This window comes from Mustela nigripes, chromosome 7, assembly GCF_022355385.1.
Source record: "Mustela nigripes isolate SB6536 chromosome 7, MUSNIG.SB6536, whole genome shotgun sequence".
Taxonomy (NCBI): domain Eukaryota; kingdom Metazoa; phylum Chordata; class Mammalia; order Carnivora; family Mustelidae; genus Mustela; species Mustela nigripes.
Genome location: NC_081563.1, coordinates 15287619 through 15310618, shown reverse-complemented (window position 1 = coordinate 15310618; position 23000 = coordinate 15287619).

Genomic DNA, 23000 nt, shown 5'->3' with positions numbered 1-23000 from the left:
TGTTTCTGTGAGGGCACTTTTTAGATGACACTAGCATTTAAATCAGTGGACTTGGAGTAAAGCAAATTACTCTCCAGAATGCGGGTGAGCCTTGTTCAACCAATGGAAGGCCTTAAGAAAAGTCTGATGTCCCCCAAGAAGGAAGGAATTCTGCTTCCAGTCAAGACTGAAACATCAACTCTTCCTTCTGTTTCCAGCCTGTTGGCCAAACCTACAGATTTTGGACTTGCCCACCTGAATCCTCCCATGAGCCAATTCTTTAAAATAAATCTGTGTATCTAAACCTAACTCTATACCTATATAATATAGGTAAATATATGTCAGAGGAGAATAAAAAAAGGATTGGAATGACATCAAGTTGGTTTGAAGTGGACTGTCAGCAGACGATGAGAACCCTGTGACAGCCTCATTTAAGAGCACCTCTTTCTCAGCATACCCAGAAAATGTATACCTTCCACCAAGACCTGCTCTCTGCCCTCCTCTCCTCTCATTTGACACATTTTGCCTGGTTGGTCTAATCTTCTTTCATCTCTTCAGCCAAATTCCTTTTGTGGACTATTCCCAAACCTCTATCGTCAGCCCTGACCTCTCTGTTGAGCTCCAGAGCCTTGTGTCCAACTGCCATTGGACAACGCTTCTGGAATTATCACTGGCACCTGCCACTCAACATGCACATCATCTCTCCTGTCCAAAACCTGTCCAAAACCCCTGATACCCCTCCTGGTGAATGGTATTATCGTCTGCTCAGTTTCCCAAGTTATTATCTTAAGAATCAAGGATGACTTCTCTATCCACCCCAGCTTTCACATCCAATATTCACTAAATCCTGCTGGTGTTGCCTCTTACGGTTCTCCCCATGATAAAGTCATGGCCCTAATTCAGTACTTATCTCTGGCTTGGACTATCAAATAACCTCTAGTTGGTTTCACTGGTCCCACCTATAGTCTATCAACAGAATGCCCCCAAGTTGCCCTGCCCTTGTGTTGAGACACTTTCTACAAGGAATATTTTCCTACTTCTCAGAGGCGATGAGAATATACTGGTGTGAACATATCTAACTCGAGGGTGGCTACTTGTAAGTAGTAAAGCATTATGAGTCAGCCTCTTCCAGGCAACTTGGGGATACATCATTTTTACATTGATGTTTGCTCAGATCCTTTGGTCAATCTTCCCACATCAGTATGGAGAGCATAAATAGCATTTTCTATCCCTCAAACCTACCAGGAATGGGACAAGAATGGAGGGGAAGAAAGATACTCCAGATGACCTGGGTGAGCTTCAAGGCACATTTACAGTGTAATGTGTCCTCTGGGGGAGTTGGCCTGAGCTATCAGCACCTTGGAGAGCGCCAGCTCTGACCTCTGTTGGGGAGCTAACTGGACCAGTTCTGAAGGAGGTGACAGGGGGCAAAAAAAGAGTTAATGTTGAACACCTCTGCTAGCCAGCTACCCAGCCTGGTGATTTCCAGGATCCCAAAAATACAAATGGCCCTGAAGTCAGCCCAGAATTAGGTGTCAGGGACTCCACAGCCTCTGCTCATGTGGTCCACAAGAGGTTGGTGGTTATGCTCCTGAATCATAGCTGAGCTAGTTTAATGCTAAAGACCGGTGCTCCACAAGTTTTGGTGCCTAGACTACACAGGATCCAGCAGCTTTCATGATTTCATTTCAGGTTAATTGCCAATGAAAAGACAAGCCCCTGTGAGTTACCCCATCTTTCTGGACTATTGCCACGTATGCTTCCCAGAGCCTACCCCTGCCATCCCACTATGGACATTCCAGAATCTCAGTCCTAGCAGCATAGGATGAACTTGGCAGCAAGGACAGCAGTGATGTGTGAGCCACCTGACCTCTGGCTCAGTGCCCATTTCAGGGGAGGAGGTTTTGCCTCTGGTCACATGCTCGGGGAACCCTGAGGAGATTCATACACTGCATCAGTCTCTGCCCTGCTCTTTGTTCCTACTGGAGCAGAAGCCTCTAAACCAAGAGTAGAAAGGAGTGGATCTCCAAGTAAAGACAGCCTATGTCTGTGGGGTGACAGAAAATATCTTTGCTCCCTGGAGATAACGCAATTATTCCTGCACTCACCTATGCTTCCTCAGGTCCAGCCTTGCCCTACTGCCGCCATCTCTGACCTGTGCTTCTATGGAACAGCCCTGCTGAGTCCCAGAGCTGAGCTCCCACAGTTCCCAATCTGCTCTCATTGTTTGACGTGTCCAGTGCCCCATTCAGTTTTCACAATAGCTCGGACGGGTAGATAGGGGGTTTTGTTATCTTTCCTTAAAAATGAGAAGCTTCTGGACTAAAGTTTAGCTGACTTGTCTAGACACACAGAGCTCCTGACTCCAGTCAGGTGCTCTTTATAATTTCTTAAAAACTGCCATTAAACCAGGACCCCATGGTGGTGCCCAGAAACACTGCAGCATGAGCTTGGAATGCTGCCAGTGAAGGAAAAAAAAAATACAACTGAAAGTAAGAAACCTACCTTTTTTTTTTTTTTAAGATTTTATTTATTTATTTGAGAGAGAGACAGTGAGAGAGAGAGCATAAGTGAGGAGAAGGTCGGAGGGAGAAGCAGACTCCCCATAGATCTGGGAGCCCGATGCGGGACTCGATCCCAGGACTCCGGGATCATGACCCGAGCCAAAGGCAGTCGTCCAACCAACTGAGCCACCCAGGCATCCCAGGAACCTACCTTTTGAAGATTATACTCATCTGCCGAAGTTTGTCCAAGTCCATCTGCTACTCTCTGCCTTCAGAGCACAAGCAAAAGTTCACCGGAAGCCGGTCAGCAGCTTCCTCTGAGGTTTTGGAGATTTCCTGGGGACATTTCCACCCCCTCACACATAGAGGTCAACCAAGGCTCCAAGAGAAAGCACAATTCTTTTTTAAAAAGACTCGCTGGCAAATATTTTGATCCCTACTTATTTTGTCAGACTTGCCTTTAACTCTTCAGGTACAATCTCCTTAAAAACAAGATCTGAATCCCACACAGGGAGACATATTTAACTTTGCCCTTGACTCCAAGTCCCTGAGAGACATGGCCACACTTAGGAGATGTTTCTGATCAGTCCAGAAAATTGGTGGGCGGAGGTGGGGGGGATGCCTCACCATCCATAGCTGTGATCAGCAGCAGCCTTAATGGTGCACATTTTGGTCTCAAAGGATAACATTTTCCTTTAAGTTTGGTTAAGTGGGTTTGGAAAGTGGGTCAATCACTTTCTGTACATGTGACTCCTATCCTATCTGAAATTTGCTCTTTAAGAAAGCTCAGGTCTGAGGCTTTTTGTTTTTACGAAGAGACAATCTCTGTTGCAAATTGAAGAATGAACCTTCACCTTTATTGGTTAAGGATAGTCATAACCATGAGAGACTAAGGACTCTGGGAAACAAACTGACGGTATTAAGGAGGGCATGGATTTCACGGAGCACTGGGTATTATACACAAACAACAAATCATGTAAAACTGCATCAAAACTAATGATGTACTGCATAGTGACTAGCATAATTATGATAATATAATAAAAAAAAGTTTTAATTACATTTTTTAAAAAGGGTCAGACCCAGGGCTATCCCTGTTCCAAAGGGCAGAAAACAGCCTCAATTCAAAATGCCCTACAGGATTGGGCTCTTTCTTTACCTGTTTTATCCTGGGGCAAAATAGGCAGGATGGTCTTATTCTTTTGTTACTTTCTCTTCTCACTGCTCCGTAACCCTGTCCTGCAATTTCAGTCTCTCAGAGCCCTCACGTTGTCTCTGCTCTCAAGAAAGAGGCAATGCCGGCCACTTACCCACCACGAGAATCAGACCCTTAGCTCCCTCTTCAGAAGTATTCGGATCCCTACCCTCCATTCCAGCTAGGGAAGGAGAAGTTCTATTTCCTAGGAATGGGTTTCAAGCCTTCTTACAGGAGGAGGAAGAATGCCTGGGGACAGGAGAGACTAAAAGAGACCAGTAGCCAGTTTCCCTGTAGGTAAGAACAACCCCGGAAAGGACCACGTAAAATGCTGCCCGCACTTGGGTGTTGGGCACCTGCCAGACAGAACCAGGGATCAGGAGCAGCAAGAAGAAAGCAGTTCTGTGTGGTGCATCCAACATGCTCTAGAGCGAGGTTTTTCTGGCCTTCCTGGTTGAAGCATGGGAAACTCTGGGTCCCTCTGTGCCATGGCTCACAGGAAAGTGCCATCTGTAAGCTGGGAATTCATAAGAGGTCACTGCTGCCCGTCGGAGGCACAATATGAGGTCGGCCCAGCCAGGAAAAGCAGGCGTTGGGAAGGAAGCTGCGCGAGTTCTTCATATTCAACCTGAACACTTGGAAAATGACCCATCATCTCTGCCTTAAACTTTTCCATACGCTCAACATTATTAGAATTTCTCCTTAACTACACAAATCATCCTCAGGATCCGGGACAGCTGGACGAAAAAATGTTTCGCTCTCCACCCTCTCCCTTGAGTTCTTATAATGAAGGTGCTTAGTTAACACGAATCACCAGCTTTGCTTTTTACTTTTTTGACAGATGAACAAACATAAAACCATCATCAGCATAGAGGCCTGGCTGACCAAATCCCTTTCAATTACCCATCACCGGGGCAGAATTCTCTCGCTGAGATGGGAAGACACGGATGGAGATTTCCAGGTTGTACTGTTTGCTCCAGGAAGCAGCCTGTGTTCTGCTCCTAGTGGGACTACAAGAAAGCCTTAAATATACATCAAACTATGGCATTGGGGTATCTTACTTATTAAAGGACAAATAACAAGGGTGCCTGGGTGGCGCAGTGGTTTGGGCCTCTGCCTTCGGCTCAGGTCATGATCTTAGGTCCTGGGATCAAGCCCCGCATCAGGCTCTCTGCTCAGTAGGGAGCCTGCTTCCCCGCCCCTCTCTCTGCCTGCCTCTCTGCCTACTTGAGATTGCTGTCTGTCAAATAAATAAAACCTTTTTAAAAATAAATAAGTAAAAAACAAATAACAGGGGTCCCTGGTTGGCTCAGTTGGTTAAATGTCTGCCCTCGGCTCAGGTCATGGTCCCGGGTCCTGGGATCCAGTCCCATGTTGGGCTCCCTGCTCTGCAGGGCGTCTGATTCTCCCTCGAACCCTCCACTCTGCTTGTGCACTCTCTCTCTCTCTCATGCTCTATCTCTCAAATAAATAAATAAAATAAATAAAATCTTAAAAAAAAAAAGTAATAAAGACACTTTTTTACTCAGACAAATTAAGAGAGATAGAGAATATAGTTGAAAGAGCTCTGGGGTGGGGTGCAGAAGACCTGGGTTCTAACCCCAGCCCACCACCTAGTGTCTGTGTGGTCTTGACATGTCCTTGTCATACTGCATCTCATGGTTTACTCATCTGTGACACAAAGGGTGAACTCAATCAGCAAGTCATATCAACACACTCTGGGCCCTAGAGAGCCAAGTTACTTTATGGATTCTAGAAATGTTTTATTTCAAATTTTTATACATATATATTTTAATTTCTTTTCAGTGTTCCAGAATTCATTGCTTATGAACCACACCCAGTGCTCCATGCAATACGGGCCCTCCATATATTTTAAAAATATTTTTATAAGCTTGGAATTATAAAATAAATACATTTGTCTAGCTGATCTATTATTCATACACTTACTTGTTATTTATTCACTTCTTTGTTATAAGCTTGAAATTGTACAATAAATATATTTGTCAATAGGATTTAATTAATTTTCATTAATCACTAATAAATATCACTATATTCCTAAAATCCTGCCTTGTCTGGTTGTGTAGTTCAAGCTTCTATACAAAATTTCATTTGAAAAAATGGCTCCAGTCTTTACAAATCTTGAAAACCACTGGACTAATTATCTCTAATTTTCCTTCCATCAAGAGCATACTTTATTCAAATCCTTCTCTGGGGATAGGAGAATTGTATGATTTCAGGAAGTTTCTGGCTTAATCAGAACACTCATAAAAAAAGGAAAAAAAAAGCAAGCTTGATTCCCACATCTATAAATTTCCCTGAATAGCTATGCTCCTTTTCCATGGTAGAGGAGTCTTGATGAAACAGGTTCAGAGCAGTCCTAGTCGTGCACCCACACTCCATGTCAGTTACCGTGTAAGACACAGAGGGTACCAGAAACAGGGATTCTGCCCCATGGATCTCACAGCCTCACGGCCGAGACTTGCGTGTAAACAGCTGACAGGGGCACAGGCAGAATGCAGCCAAGGAGCGGGAAGAAGCCTAACCCAGTCTGAGTATCTACTCTGTGCAGGACTCTGTAGCAGGCATTACACACATCACTTTATTTATTCCATGAATTGCTACTCAAAACATTTTGCAATATTGTTTCTCTCTTATAGATGAGGAAATCAAGATGGTTGGTTACCCAGGCAGTGAGGAGCAGAGACAGGTCTCAGACTGTCACCACCCCTCCCCCCAACTACCTCCTGGCAAGTGGTGAGCCCCCATTGGGAGACACCAGGGGGAGGGTAATCCATGTAGACCACCCCCAGCAGTCAGGGAAGTCTGCAAGAAAGACTGGCATCTGAGCTGGAGTTTGCAAGACGAACAGAAATTCTCCAGGAGATAAAGAAAGGAAGTGTTTCCGAAGTAGAGAAGGCAGTGTGAGAAAATCACAGAGAGAACATGAGGATGGCTGTTCAGGTGACAGAGAACATCTTGTGCTGCAGGAATGAGAAGGTTGAGAACACAGCGATGAGAACACAGCGATTCTCACAGCGAAGCAGGTAGGGTGTGATCCAGGAGCAGAGCATGGTTCCCCCCGGGCTAGAGACCGAGACTCAGCCTGGAATGCCAAGCTTCATGCCATCCTGTGCTACCAGCCGCCTCTCCCTCCACCCTGGCACAAGGACCCTGGCCCCCAGCAAGTCAGACCAGCCTCTGTGCCTTTGTGCACCTGGCAAGCTCCTTCTAGCCCACTTGTGCCTGGGAAAGTCTTTCCTGTCCTTCCAGACCCCACCAAAGTGCATCTGCTAGATGAAGCCATGCGTGATCCCCCATAACTAGATGTGATGTCTCTTCCTTCTGAATCCCCAGAGTTCTTTTATTGGTTCAAAGTTGGGCCTCGGTGGATGAACACGCAGTGAATGTGTCTTGGGAGAAAATATTCTCTGGCAAAGATGCTGAAATGGAGTCTGGGGTATCAGCCTCAATAATATCTCTATGTCAACTTCACAGTTCAGCAACCAAAAAGCCCCAGCCTCTGGCCCATACTCCTTGTAGCTCAGGGCCCTGGAGTCCCTAACCCCAACACTGTGAAGCCAGGCGTGGCCCTGGGTGCAGCGCACTCCAACTCCTCTGTCCGCATTTTCAGGACGATTCCCCGGCACCATGGCAGAGCTCCAAGCACCTAGAGGGGCCAGGAAGTGTTTGCTGAACCCGGCTGAACACTAGTCCTAGCTTTCCCAGCAAATTCCCCTCCTGGGCATTATGCATCTTTGCAAGGAACTCAGGAACCTCTGACTATGACCATATTACTTATTTGCAGGAAATACTCTCATTTTCGGATTAAATGTAAAGTTAAATTTTTCTCGGATTAAAGTTTATGTTTCTCCCGGCAAACAGGGTTTTCACTGCAAGCCCCATTTCCCGGCCATTATCCAAGGGCTTCAGTCTGCCATTCAGACCGCAGGCCCAGCTCAGACCACACGGCAGGGCCCGCACAAGCGCGCACGCGCACACACACACACACACACACACACACACAGAGCCATCCTCCCCCTTGGCCTCTGCTCCTGTATACCCTCAATTCTCCCTCAATTCGGTCCGCTGCCCAGCCCACAGGCTTCTACCCTCTTGGGAAGCTTGTGGACCAAAGGGCTGTTCGAGTCCTTTGCATCCAAATAAATTCCATCTTGCTGGCCAAATTTTTGCATGAGCTCTGTCCCTAAATGGGGGTCTAAGGGCAGAGTGATTGCCTTCTCTTTCTCTCTGATCCCCACGGCCTGGCAGAGAACTGGACCCTTGGAAGTGCTCAACAGAGACTCATCCTACAAGCTCTACTTCCCGTGCAGACGTGGATCTGGAGCCCAGAACTTTCTTGGACTGGCCCTGAAGGAAGCATTCAGAACAACCTTCCAGAACAAAGCCTGGCCTTGGAGGCCAGCTCGGCATGCACAGAACATCAAATGGCTGGACATGAAAGGGCCGGGAAGGATGCTTGCTGGAGAGGCACTTAGCCTGGAAAACCTGAAACCATCTACTTGACGGAGGGCCGCTAACCACAGCTTCCATGAATGATTAATGATTATGGCCAGAGCTTATTGCAAACAGGCAAGTGACAGCAGAGCCACTACCCACCCGCAGGCCCTGCCCGCGTGATTGATGAGCCACTGAGGGGTGCAGAGGGGCTGCAGAGCGGATGGGCCGACTCAAACTGCAGCTGCCCAGAAGCACCCATCCTTGGGGTGACCTGGAGGGACACCAGTGTTTGTGCTTCAGTGGCGAGGGCTTATCTCAGGCTCAGGATCAAGCCAACCTGCACTGACCATCTACCTGGGGGGTGGGGGAGGGCGCAAGAGGGCTGGTCTCAGCTCCCAGGAGGAGAGAGATACCAAAATGGATGAGAAATGACCCCTGGCCTTGTAGTATCTCTAACCAGTGCTGTGCATCAAGAAATGGAACAATAGTCCCACAACTACCGAGAGAGTGCGTGGTGCTCTGAGAGAAAACTGAGAGCTCTATGCGGACAGAGCAGGCTGCCTGGCCCAAGACACCCTTCCCCAGCTCCCGATGCCATTGCCAGCCAGAGACAGCCTCCCCTGAGCCCTCGGTCATTTTCAGCAGGATTTGCACGTGAGCAAAGAGAGTAACTGAAGCTCCTATGGTCACGCTTTCTCCACCCTTCACCAGAGAAGGAAGACAACGCTGTGTCCCTGCGGCTTCTAGAACGGCTGAACCAGGGTTTCTGTGCCCCCTTCCAAAGCCAGCTCCGTCAGGAGGCAGGTCCTGACTCTGACACACGGATTCGGTACAGCCCAGCCGGATCCACGGGGCAGAGACTGCGGCAGAGACAGGGCTCCTGCCTTTGGGAGTTTGTAGTCTCGTCAGTGAGGCAAGCTTCCCTCACGGGAGACACAACAGAACAAAGCAGAGCCCCCAAACATGCTGCCAAGAGACAGTGAGGAAAGGGAGAGTGATGTGGAGTTGAGAGGCCATGGAGGGTGGCCAGGGAAGCTGAGAAGGGCCCTCGAGCCCTCCCTGTAGCTCTCCCCCGCCCCCTGGGCTGCAGGCCTCTTCCTGCCAAAGCCACTATCCTGTCCAGTCTGGGCCACCTAAGGACCCAAGCCCACCCCCTCTGACCTGGAGCTCCAGAGGCACCTCGGAGCTCCAGAGGCCTGAGGCAGCGGCGGCAGCAGGTTAAGCCCAGCAGGGACCCATGAGCTGGCGCAGAACCGGGCTCTGAGGTGACCCAGAGAGCAGGTCGGGAGCCCAGGACGACTCTTGTAGGGGCCTAGCTGCTCTGCAGACTCTGGCTCTGTTTCATCTTAATACACTCCTGCATGTACCTGACATTGGATACTCGTCCTAGAGCATGCAAATCTAATAAATTCTTGGCTCCTGCAAGTTTCTTTAAAAAATATAAAAGAGGATCATATATAAAGAAGTTGATTAATATACACCCTGGTAAAACAGGCTGGAACATCTGTGTATTAAGTTCATTTATTAAATTACACCAATCTGTATTTTAATGAGTGAAAGATACAGTACTTATTCTGTCATCCATCAAAATAAACTCAGGAAATACTTAACATTATAATCATTTTTCTTGTTTGAACACGAGTTATGAAATATGAACCCCACACTAAGAATGCTGGACTTGCCATCATGATCAAATATGTTTTCACAGGTGCAGCAAATATTCAGTTTTCATTTCTTTCTCCAACTGTTGAAAATATAAACCATGCTTTCTAGTTCGTAGCTGGGTAACATCGTCTTCCCGCCACATGGCAGCCATTATTACAGACTTATTACCCCACCGTCTTTCTTCCCCCAAACACACTCCTCCTAAAGTTGCTTAGTAATGAAAACATGGGCTTCTGTGGGGCCCCCTCGACTCAGGCTCTTTTAGCTCAAGCTGGGCACTGTCCCCTTATCCCCCATCCTGGTGGCACCTAGATCATCTGGGTTAAGGCCTGAGTTTCAAAAGCCATTTGAAGCCAATCGTACACTTGGTTGAAACACAAAAGACAATGGGCTTTGGTCTTATTGTTGAGCTCCCCCTGGCCGTGGGGGACCCATGCCCCACTTCTGCCCACCCAGAGACCCTGCTCCTCAGATGAGGAACAGCTTTCATATGGACTAGAGCCTGAGGAGCGAGTCCAGGCTTTACCTGGGTTCAGCTCTCTCAGAACCAGAGACCGCATGACCCATGGAGCGATACCATTAACAAAGCAGCTGGGCTCCATGAGCCTCAGAAGGCTCCGCTCAGTGGCCAGTGGGAGCCCGTCGAGACACAGGAGCCTGGAAAAAGGTCCCAACTGAAGTAAGGTGCTGGACTGAACCACAAGAGGAGGCTGATGAAACCCAGTGACAAGATGGCCGGGCTTCTGTCTGCTTACCACGCCCAGTGGCTCCCCATCACCAGAAGGGAAGTCAGACTTCAACTAAGATGTCCCTGCCTGTCTCTTTGCTCTCATTCCAGCCACCCCACCCTGGACCCCCAACGTACACAACACACGAGCTTCTCTCCAGCCCTCCTGAACTGCCTACGACTGGTGGACGAAGCCCCCTTTCTCCCAGTCTTCTGCCCACACCATTCCCTCTGCCCGGGAAGCCCTTCTGCTCTCCCTCTTCTTCACCTGGGTCATCTCGGGCCCTACCTGTTGGGAGAGCCAGGGAGGGGAACCGCCCATTCTGACCACTAGGAGTCAGGGAAACTTCACAGAGGGATTGTCCCCAATGGGAAGGAAGGGAAGGCAATCAAGGCAGAAGGAACCCAGTGAGCAAAGCCATGAGGACGTGGGGACTCCACAGCTGTTTGGGGATGGAAGACAGAGGAAAGGTAATTGGGTGTCTGTGGGGAGGAGGGCCGTGGGCCACGGGACAGCATGAGAGCTGGCCCAGCTAAGAGTAGATCTTATGTGTCGGGCTGAGGGATTTTATGCCACAGACAATGAGGAGCTTTTCTCTTTCTTTCTTTCTTTCTTTTTTTTTTTTTTTCCTCCAAACTCTCCCTTTTATTCTTGGCATATTTCAAAAAAGTTCTGAGCTGTGGACATTAAAAAATATAAAATGAGGAATGCAACCATTTCGGAGTAGTATAACCCCAACATAATTTCAATCACTGAAGATTTCCTTCTCATGTTTTTCAAATGTTTACACCTAAACACTCACTTCACTTTTGGTGAAGAACATTTAGATTTTTTTTTTTTTTAATCCATCGTTTAAAGCTAAAAGGGACCCAACCAGTTATGCTCCCTGGATAATACAATACTAATAAACAATAAGGGGCTTTTGAAGGGTTTTGAAAAATTCAAGAGATACATCCAGATTTGTATCTTAGAAATACGTTTGAGTTGGGATTTAGGGTCAAGAGTAGGTGTTTGGGGGCGAGGCCTGAGCAGGCAGAGGCTAGTGGGACACGGAGTAATCGAGGCAGGTGTGTGGAGCTGGTGTGAAGGCAGAGGTGGTGGCATCGGCAGGACACCCAGGGACAGCCACAGCAGGTGTTCAATAAGCCTTCCTCAGAAATGTCACTGATCGCCTGGGCTCCCCAAGAGCACAGCTGCAGGCTTCTGCTCTTCTCTGCCCAAGGAACCTCCAGTATTCTCAGCCTGACCTTCTCCTAGGCCCTGAATCTGTCTGGCCTCAGACCTGAAGGCCTGCTGGTTCTGGCGGGGAGCTAAATGAGGGAGGCCCCAGCCTAAACCCTTCCCCCTCACTTACCCCACACTCCCCACCGCAAAAGCCCTGCAACCTGAAACACCATCCTCCTGGATAAGGTTTAGAAACTCCAGAGAAAGACTGCAGAAGGTTATACCCAGGCAGTTCATGGCAAGGAAACAGCTCCTTTCAGGGCGATTTTCAGAGCAGACATGACACAGGCACTGGCCCATGGAACGGCCTGGCTGCATTCCTGAGTCAGGGTCATGGAGGACCCCCGTGGTGCTAGACACCGCTGTGAACACTGGATTGTGAAGCGGTCTAGGGGGCCCCAGGGGAGGGGCTGAGTTGGTGGTTGGGCCAGGTTAGGGAGGCGGCATTTGGGGGGTTTGAGCCGGGGCCATTTTAACATCTGATTTCAGCTGGCTGAATCAGCTTTACTAATGAGCACATAAAGACATTTCCAAACGCCCCAGTAGTCGGGGAGACGCAAGTCAAAACAGCAATGAGATACCACTTTCTCAAGTCACATGCAGGAAGATGTGTGCCCCGATCCCCATCTGAAGAAGGACTTGCTGTCTACCTGCAAGGGTGTCTTCGGCACAGAACCGTGTTCAGGTTCAGCCTCAGCTACCGTGGGCAAAATGAGAAAGAAAGGCCTGGACTTTGCAGCCAGCGCAGGACACTGAGGGGCAGCAATGACTCCCCAGCTGATTTGCGAGGTCAGCCACAACCTGCCCAGCCTTCCCCAAGCCTGCATGCCCCTTCAGCTTCCTCCTCCCAATTTTCCTTCCTCCTCCTTCCCTTCATAGATGTTGATCCCTAATAAATATCCTCTTGCTCAAGATTCTGTCATGGTGCCTGTTTCTGGAAAACCCAGCCTGCAACACCGGAAAGTCAATCTCCTGCTTTGTGAGGGATAGAATACATGGGCAGAGCCACTTTTGAGAGAAAGCTGACAATTCTTAGTGTGCACTCCCAGGTCTGGGTGTCCACCCCAGAGAGGCTCAGTCACCCATCCACACGGAGAGGGGGCCAAGGATGGCCAGCCCAGGGCAGGTTATGGGAAATGGAGCTGTCACCTGGGAAAGGGATGTGTGACAGGTAGTGAACGCCCGTATTGGGATTCCCTGCAACTGAATTGCGTTTGTATGCAGCCACTCGTGGAGTTCTCAAACGCAACGTTACGTGAAAACAGAAGCAGAAGCTAAGACAAGGATCTGAGGGTAACTAGTTTGCTTGGGTAGGGATCACAGGAAGAACTGGTAGGTGAGTGGGGGAGATGTGGAGGGGAAGCGGAGGCGAGGCGAGGAACGGGTTGGTCACAGAGCAGGGCGCCTCTGTGGGCAGCTGGGCCTCCCTCCTGCCGAGGATCTCCGGGGAACCCCCTAGAGCACACCCCAGGGTTGTGAGAAAGCTGGGGGTTTATTACTTAATGGACTGAGGACTGTTCCCAGGGATGATGCCCACCCTGCCCCCTTCCAACCTGTCCCGCTCTTATAACAGAGAAAGTTCCTCTCAAGTCCCAGGAGCAGGCAATAAACAGTGAGTGATGAAAGGATCTGGGGGCTGGGGCGCTGAGAACAGGTGCTCCGGGAAGAAACCCTGGAGCACAGCACCTTCCCTTCGGCAAAGTAAAACATGCCCTGCATTTTACATGGCCACCCACAGGTCTAAATGGAACGATGGCAGACGGTTTGGAAGTACAGGTATGAAATGCACAGAGCACTATCCTCATTGTCTACTGCTCAACCTGTTGCCCCAAATCCTATGCGTCCTGCAACCATGGCAGTGGACCCAGGACAAATGAGACTGACCACTGTTTATCAGTCACGTGTACTCACAGCCCCCGGGGCGGAGGATACCACACAGCACACAGGGCCATCGGGGGCCGCACTAGGGAGCAGAGACAACCCGCAGGGGCTGCAGGCAGCAGGCATTTCGGGGCTGCAGGGTGGGGTGCTCCTGGCTCCCCTGGGAGAACAGGACTGGCTTGTTTGAATAATTCTGCAGGCTGGCAAGGAGGCGAAATCATTAGATCTCCGGCCGAATGGGATGCGGCTGGTCCAGCTGGTAGGGGACTAACCAGGAGGAGAGCGTTTCCTGCGGGGTGGGGACATGTCTGTTGAGAGCAGGGAATTCACCGCTAGGCCTGTGGGGCTCTGTGCGGCTCAGCCCACAGCACTTCAGGCCTTGCGGTATAAATGGGTTCCTGCAGAGGGAGAGAATGGGACAGAGATGGAGGAAAAAATTTGTGGAGCATAACAAATAGCGTGGAGGACATGGGGAGATGGAGAGGAGAAGGGAGTTGGGGGAATTGGAAGGGGAGGTGAACTATGAGAGACTATGGACTCTGAAAAACAATCTGAGGGTTTTGAAGGGGCGGGGGGTGGGAGGTTGGGGTACCAGGGGGTGGGTATTATAGAGGGCACGGATTGCACGGAGCACTGGGTGTGGTGCAAAAATAATGAATACTGTTATGCTGAAAATAAATAAAAAATAAATTAAAAAAAAACACACAAGGCCTTGATGGTAGTGTGACTTGAACTGAAGCACATATATATACTTCACTTCTGTACACTTGAGGTCCTCAGAAATAAATAATATTATTAAAAACGACAACAAGAAGCAAGAAAGAATGCGGTTCAGGCTGGGGGAAGGGACAGGCTAGGCTCTCACAAACGACCAGGCTATAGGCCAGAGGCCTGTGTTCTCAGCAGAACAGAAAATGCTATTTGTTACAAAATGTCCTGAGAGTGATTGCCCATGGAGATAACAAGAATAGAAGGAAATAAAACTTCAAACAGAGCTTAATGGCTAAGCGAAGCCAGTTGGCTGGTAAGGCAGGCGGCTCCGTGTGTGAGCGGAGCGGGGAGAGCAGCCAGTCAGGCCGAGGGGCTGCAACAGGCCTCCAACTAGTTTTCTCTGCCACTTAGATGCTTTCCCCAGGAGCAACGCTGGTGTTACCTTCTGGGGTCCACAGGGAGCCATTCAGAGACCTGGACACCCAATAAAATATAATGAGGCAGGTTATATCATCACGAAGCTTCTAGACGTCAGGGCTTTTCAGAAACGTTGACAGGGACAGGCTGAGGTCAGCCACTGCAGATACATCTCCCAGCCTGTACCACTGGCAGGGAGAGAACAAAAGGAGCGCGGCTCGTCACAGCACCGTCTGAGAGAAAGCAGGAAGGCAAGTTCAGTCTGGGGCACCCACAGACCTAGAGTCCCCAGTTCGAGACCTACTCTTCTATCAAGCCACCTCCCCAACATGAAGTAAGTTGTCAGTCAGGCTGAAGGAAGTACATGGAGCCCCGTCCAACGTGCGGAGGGCTCTTCTCGGCTGCGAGCAATCAGACGGCTTCATGAAGAAGCAATGTTTCTTAGGGACCTTGCACTTGAAGGACATCAAATGGTTTCCAGTGACATACTCCCCGACCTCACCCACAGAACAGGCTCCATTACCCATTCACTTGGCATGCATTTACAGCACAGTCATTTGTGAATCTTGTCACAGGGAAGTGAAATAACATCGTTTGTGGAGGAGGAAAGAAGGAAGAGCACTCATAATAAAACAACCACACACACGCTCACACACACACACACACACACACACGCACGCACGCACGCATGCGCACATACGCGTTGTCACCAAGCCCAAAATCCTCAGAGAAAGTTGATTCTGTGGGAATCCGAGGTGGGCCTCAGAGTCACAGGGTCAGGAAGATGGAAGAGATACATTAAGCACAATCGCTGGAGAACATTCTAGAATATGTGGCACCCGTAAAAGAGCTGTTCTGGACTGAGAGACACGCACATTTTCACAGTCAGCCAGAAGGCACTCATTTATCCCTGGCTCTGGGTTGAGCCCATGCACATAATGGGGAAAATCCCTCTGGGAGCACACCAGTCTTTCAGGGCCTTCATGCATAGTCCTAACTGTGATGATCTGACAGAGTTCAAGGTTACCCAGCAATGGTGCCCTTAACCCTACCCAGGGATTTAACCACACCCCAGGGCCCCAAGATACTGCTTTACCTAAGAGGCACAACCATGCAGAGACACCAAACCTTGGGAAGGGCTCCAGGGTAGAAAAGAGGCAGGAACCATCCAGTTTTGCTGTGCTCCACATCTTATAGCAACTGTAGGCCTGGCTCACAGCCTTGGGGACAAACCGCTGGCCAACTGCTCTTGGGCCACAGGCTCTGGGAGTCAGGGCATAGGTGTGACGGGTCCCATCTCCACTACGGATGTACCTTGGCCCAGCCACTCCCACTTGCACTTTGCTCTGCCCAACCCAGCTCAGAGGATGAGGAAATAGGAAAACAAAGTGTTGTGAAATGCAAAGTTCACACAACCCTTGTGCTTAGGAACAGCTCTTCAAAGCCACAAGTGCTAAGGACACAATTGGCGGGAAAATGTTTAAGGAGCCATAGATAGTCTCTTCTATGTAATGCCACTGCCACTCTGTCCCTGTTCCTATTCCAACACTGGGCAGATGCCCACTTCTAGCCAGGAGACAGTCCTGCTCACTGTAGTATGAAGTAGTATTTCCCCTCTGCTGACCTGGAACACAGGAGAAATGGAGAGGCAGAGATTGAGAAATAGGCTCCAGTGTAAGCCAAAGACTCCTCTTAGGAGAGATTGCCAGATTTAACCCATGACAGAAGGAAACAGTCAGGGCCAGATGAGCACCTTGTTTGCCCTGACTTGCTCTGTATCTTAGTGGGGTGGAAGAGAAGCTTCCAGTACTGCAGATAGAGGAAGAGAGGGGAGAGAAAACTAAAAATCCTAAAGAGCAGTCTGAATAGGGGAATCTCCTACTAGCTTGTCTCTTTTTCCTTATTACAGAACAAGGTCTATCTCCTGTCCAGCCTTGAGTTACACTGTCAAAAAGTAAAAGTATTTTAATTTCTCAACCTTAGGAGGCATCAGGTTTAAAGATGAGGAGGTGATGGGGTGCACGGTACATTTGTGTGGAGAAAAGCCTGGCAGAGTGTAGTTAAACCCTAACAGTGCTCCTTTCAGGGAGATAGGCTTTATACCTGACATGAGAAGCTTTCTATAATATCCAAACTTTGCATAACTGTATGTGACTTCTTGCCAAAAGAACAGTAGATTCTTTACATAAATGGAAGCATAAAGAACTATTTAAAATGTGGTCATGGGGTGCCTGGGTGGCTCAGTCATTAAACATCTGCCTTCAGCTCAGGTCACGATCCCAGGGTACCGGGATGGAGTCCCACATCGGGCTCCCTGCTCAGCGGGGAGCCTGCTTCTCCCTCTCCCGCTCCCCCTGCTTGTGTTCCCTCTTTCGCTGTGTCTCTCTCTATCAAATAAATAAATAAAATCTGTAAAAAAATGTGGTCAAGTTTGAAAGAAATTGAAGATGACACAAATGGAAAGATATTCCGTGTTCACGGATTGGGAGAATACAATCTCTATCAAAATACCAACAGCATTTTTTCATAGAGCTAGAACAAACAGTCTAAAAATTTGTATGGAACCACAAAAGACCCGGAATAGCTAAAGCAATCTTGAAAAAGAAAATTGGAGGGAACACAATCTTAGATTTCAAGATATGCTACAAAGCTGTAGTCATCAAAACAGTATGGTCCTGGGACAAAAATAGATACATAGATCAATGGAACAGAATAGAGAGTCCAGAAATAAACCTACAGTTATTCTAATTAATCTTTGACAAAGGCAAGAATATGCGATGGGAAAAGACGGTTTCTTTAACAAACAGTGTCAGGAAAACTGGAAACCACATGCAGAAGGATGAAACTAGACCACTTTTATACACCACACATAAAAATAAACTTCAAATGGATTGAAGACCTAAACATGAGACCTGAAACCATAAAATCATAGATGAGACCATAGACAGTTATTTCTCTGACATTGGCTATAGTAACATCTTTCCAGATATGTCTTCTGAGGTGAGGGAAACAAAAACAAAAATAAATTATTAGGACTACATCAAAATAAAAAGCTCTACACAGCAAAGGAAACAATCAACAAAACTAAAAGACAACCTACTGATGGGAAAAGATAATTACGAATGACATATCCCATAAAGGGTCAGTATCCAAAATATATTTTAAAAAACTTACACAACTCAACACCCGGAAAAACAAAAAATTCAATTAAAAATAGGCAAAGGACATGAATAGACATTTCTCTAAGGAAGACAAGCAGATGGCCAACAGACCCATGAAAAGAGGCTCGATATCACTAATCAGGGAAATGCCTATCAAAACCGCAATGAGATATCACCTCATGCCTGTCAGAATAGCTAAAATCAAAAACACAAGGAACAACAAGTGTTGGTGAGGATGTGGAGAAAAAGGAACCCTCAGGTACTATTATTAGGAATGCAAACTGGTACAGCTATTGAAAACAGTGTGAATTTCCTCAAAAAATTAAAAGTAGAACTACAATGTGATCCCCAAATTCCACTACTTGGGTATTTATCTGTAAAATAAGAAAACACTAATTCAAAAAGATATACAAACCCTCATGTTTATAGCAGTGTTCTCTGCAATAGCCAATTATGGAAGGGGCCCAAACATCTACTAATAGATGAATAGATAAAGAGTATATTTATACAAAGGAACATTATTCTGCCATGAAAAGGAATAAAATCTTGTCATTGCAACAACATAGGGGGAACTAGAGAATATAGTGTTAAGTAAAATAAGTCAGAGAAAGAAAAATACAATTTCATTACTATGTAGAATTTAAGAAACACAACAAATGAACAAAGCAAAAAGAGACAAACCAAAAAAACAAACTCCTAACTGTAAAGACCAGGTGGTTACCAGAAGGGAGGTGATGGGGGGGATGTTCGAAGTAGGTGATGGGGATTAAGGGGGGCATTTGTCATGATGAGCAGGGAGTAATGTTTGGAAACAATGAATCACTGTATTGTATGTTTGAAACTAATATAACACTATTTGTTAACTACACTGGGATTAAAATTAAAATTAAAAAATAAAGTGTGATCAAAGTCATTTGCTTTGGTCACTACAAAGGAGCATGGAAGTGTGTGCTCAGGGAAGCTCCGAGGGGACCGTAGCCAGGGGCTGCAGGAACTGGCCCCAGGCACAGTCAGGAGCCTGCTAGGCAGAGCAAGAGAAATTGAAAAGCAATCACCAAAGAGGCAGATGACCAGAGGGAGAAGGGCAAGAGAGACTCCTGATAGCAGGTCCTGATTCTGAACAGTATTCATTAACACGACGCTCTTGTTTTTAACTATAAAGCCCTGTTCCTTTGGGAATTTTTCGCTGTTGTCATTACTATAGGGGATGGGAAAAGAACCCTCAAAAGGGCCAGGCAGATCAATGGGACAGGATATTTGTAAGGTTTGGTTTGGTTTTGTGAGAGAGAGAGAATGGAGGAGGTAGGGGAGGGGCAGAGGAAGAGAGAGAAGCTTAAGCAGACTCTGAGCTGAGCACAGGTCCCCTGTGGGGTCCCCTCTGGGCTCCATCTCAAGACCATGAGATCATGACCTGAGCCAAAATCAAGAGCCGATGCTTGACCGACTGTGACACCCAGGCACCCCTCCATTAGGTTTTTAAAAGAACGAAACTGCTGCCCCAAATCAGGGAAAAGAAGTGACAGGAATTGTCATACTTACAAATATTGAAGAGCTAGAAGAACAATACAGATCCTTCTCGTCCAGTCTTCTCATTTCCCAGGGAGGAAGTGGGGACTTGGAGAAGTCTGGGCACGGGCTGTGGCCCCACTGCATGCCCCGCCAGAGCCAGGACCGGGATCTCCTCGGCCTGCCTCTGGTCCAGAGCGCACTTGCACACCTGCGCCCTGGCCACGCAGCCCGTCTGTGCTGTGAGGGCGCGTCCTTCAGAAGTCAGAGACCCAGAGCTCCACCCCAGGTAGCAAAAGTTCTCGCTCAGAGTCTGAAGATAGGGCCAGACTCTCGGGAGACTCCACCTGACAGCAGAGGGGCCAGAGAGCTCCTTGGTCAGTGTTAAAGCATGAGCTGGCATCTTGCTCCGGCCACAGGGTGAGGGAGCCTGAGAAGACAAGTGCGTGGACACCCGACGCTTTCCTCACACTAGCATCACATTCGCCAGCACCTGGGCTCCGTAGCCTCTCAGCCCAAACCCCATGCCAGCAGCCCCACAGACCCCAACTTGCAGCTTTCCTCCCCACAACGTGGGTGCTGGACAGAATTACAGAAGCAAGGGCAGGGGTGTGGGCGGAGTGAGGCAGGAAGGAGAGGTGGGGTTTATACAGATCCTACAGCAGGTTTGGAACCCTGCTCACCATTCCGGTGTGCGAGTCACCTGTTTTCCTGTAACTTCCTCTTTATTTTGAGTCCCACTGCCCTGGGTGGCAGAAGCTTAATCTCAGGGACCTCTGCTTTCCCCGGGGCTGTGTGTGTTCTGGGAAGCTCATGTAGTGCTAAGGGACCGGCTGGGAGGTCTCATGGAGCCTCTGTAGGCATCCTCCTTCTGGGCCATCAGTTTTCAGTCCTTGGCAGGACATCCCTCATTCCAAGCAGAAATCCCTTTAGATCGGACTATTCCTTTAGCTTTCCTGTGCTGCTCATGAAGGCTCATTTTATCCCATGTCGGGGCTGGAGGACCTTTCCAGATGGAACTGCCAACAGGCTGACCACAGAGTTCTTTATCAACCTTCCGTCCCCCAGGATGGCCCTTCCTACAGATGGCACAAGTGGACATCGTGGCTCTTATTCACAGTGTCCATTCCACCTTGTCTTAACACAGAGTCCTTGCTTCTCCCTTAAGAGTATCAGCTTCTGGAAATGTATGTCAAGACAACTCTTCATTGTCCTGCTTCCTAGTTTTCCCATCCCCCCTCCGGAGGGACCAAGCACAGAACAGCCTCACTGCTTAAACTGGCTGAGTGGAAAGGGAAGGGCAAAATAGTTAACTATAGGGAGAAAGAAAAAAAAAAAATCCCATAAGTTCATGTCACAAAATGTTGCCATGCCACGTATCCCATTGCTATAGGATGTGGCTCTGAAGACAGCCCTTCGTGCGTGTTGAATCTTGCGGGTGGGAGTATCCCGGAAGAAGCTGACAATTAATAGGGGAGATCAAGCACTTGTGGGCAATGGCAGGAGAAGAGAAATTCCTTCCTCTCTGGTTTCTCCTTGGCCCTAGAGAAGCCCGAGGGTCACCTGGAAGAGGAGGCCTGTGAAACACCAAGACGGTAAGGAGCATGGCAGACTTACTGTGCAGCACTTCTGGGCAAAAGGATGACAAGTTACAAAAAGATGCCCCACCTTCTGGGCGGACACAGCCAGGACCAGAGAGCAAGGCCTAGCACGCGGAGGGCTGCATTCCAGTCCGACAAGTACCTCCTCATCCCCACCCCCAGCTACCACCACCCCCCACCCGGCCTCGGGCCATGTATTTTATACCTGGCACCAACTGCCCGTCTCTGAATGGGCCTGGCTACTTTTTGTTACAAAACCATGTTGCATTTTAGGTAAGATTTCAAGGGAACCTGCAGGAGGGCATGGCTCCATCCTCAGTAATCATGGGTAGTTAAGAAACTCAAAACACAAAACACCAAGGTCCTCAGACATTCGCTGTCTGAGGTCTTGGTTAACTCTGGTCTGTTGTTTTTGTTAAGGACCTCCACCTCTCAGGTAATGAGCCGAAGCTCGAGAATGACACGTCCAAAAAGTTCTGCGCTCAGAACTTCCCCGCTACCATAAATGGTTTTCATGTGTTACGTATCAGTGCTCCCCAGTGTCCACACTGCGGGACCCTCTGTGGGGAACTTTAGAAATCACCTCCCAAGGTTACAAAACGATAAACAAGAGCAGAGCAAAGACTAAAACTGTTAAGCCAGCCCCCCCCCAACCCCCACACATGCCCAATTTTCTGGTAACCCCGATCATATCTGATGCAAAAGCTGCTTCTAATCAAAGGTGGTTGCCAAGCTGTTTTAATACTTTCCACATTGGACATATTCACTAGTGCATGGTGGATCGGGAGGCCCGTGCATAAACAGACTGTCAGGTTGAGGAGGTATGCTCTCACAAAGAAAAGCCTGCAGAAACACATATGGAATGATAAGCCTCCAAGAACCTCCTGCCCTCACTCACAGTGACCCAGTGGAAAATTGCTAAGCAAGCCGCCAAGTTAACCTGATTCGAGGCTGCTGTTTACACTGTGGAAGTGAGCTGTTCCACTGAGGTGCTTTCCAGGATCATCTGAACCACAGAAACGGGAAAAATTACTGTTGTGACAATTTTCCCACTTTTACAAAGATAGCATGGAACTGGGACCATTCTAAATGCACGCAGGAGAAATTGATTTGTTATGTACCATCGATGCTTCTAGCCTGTCAGTCAATGAATGGGAAGCCAGGAGAGTGTTAGGGAGGGTGGGAGACAGGGAAATACAGAGTGTTTATGATGGGATGGAGAAGGTTCCGATTTTGCGCACATGACCAAGAGGGGAAAACATGTTCTGGATCTGCAGAAAGGTCCTGGATGGTGGGGGATTCAGTGGGCCACCGCAGAGCAGGCGGCGTCTCGCATGAGGGGATGCTGCTGGGGGTCGGCTCAGCTGTCATCCTGCCCACGTTACTCTGGGACAGACTGTGCACACACTCATGTAGAAGGGACAGCAATCAAACCCTTTGAAAAGCATGACTACGGAATTTTGGAAAATGTGAGGGTGGGTTCAATGTCAATGGGGGATTAAGATAATTTTTCACAGAAGACACATGGCCTGCCATGCCTTTGAAGGAGAATGTAATCAGTGCCTTGGGGATGGATTGTTTCCATGTGTTTATTTGTCAACAGCCTAATGAAATAATGCAAAAGCGGTAAGGATGGCCCAGCCCTGATCTTCCAACCTGGGGTGCTAAGCAGCCCACCAGGCTTGAAGGAGCTGGGCTCTGTTTCCTTCCCTGGCTCCAGAAAAACCTTCAGCTCTCAGAGCCACGTTGATAGGGTTGCACGTCAGTGGGGGACTTTGCCTTTGCCCCTTTGAGCCTTTCCTCACTCTGCCCCAGCCCACAAGGAACCTGAATGCCTTCTCCCCTTTACTGGGGCCTCCTTCTTTTATGTAGAAAATGGTCCAGCTTCCCTGTCATCACAGAGCTGGGGAAAGGGGCTTTTTTAAAACAATGGGTGTAATAACAGTTGCTAGATCTAATGTTTGCTCCATCCA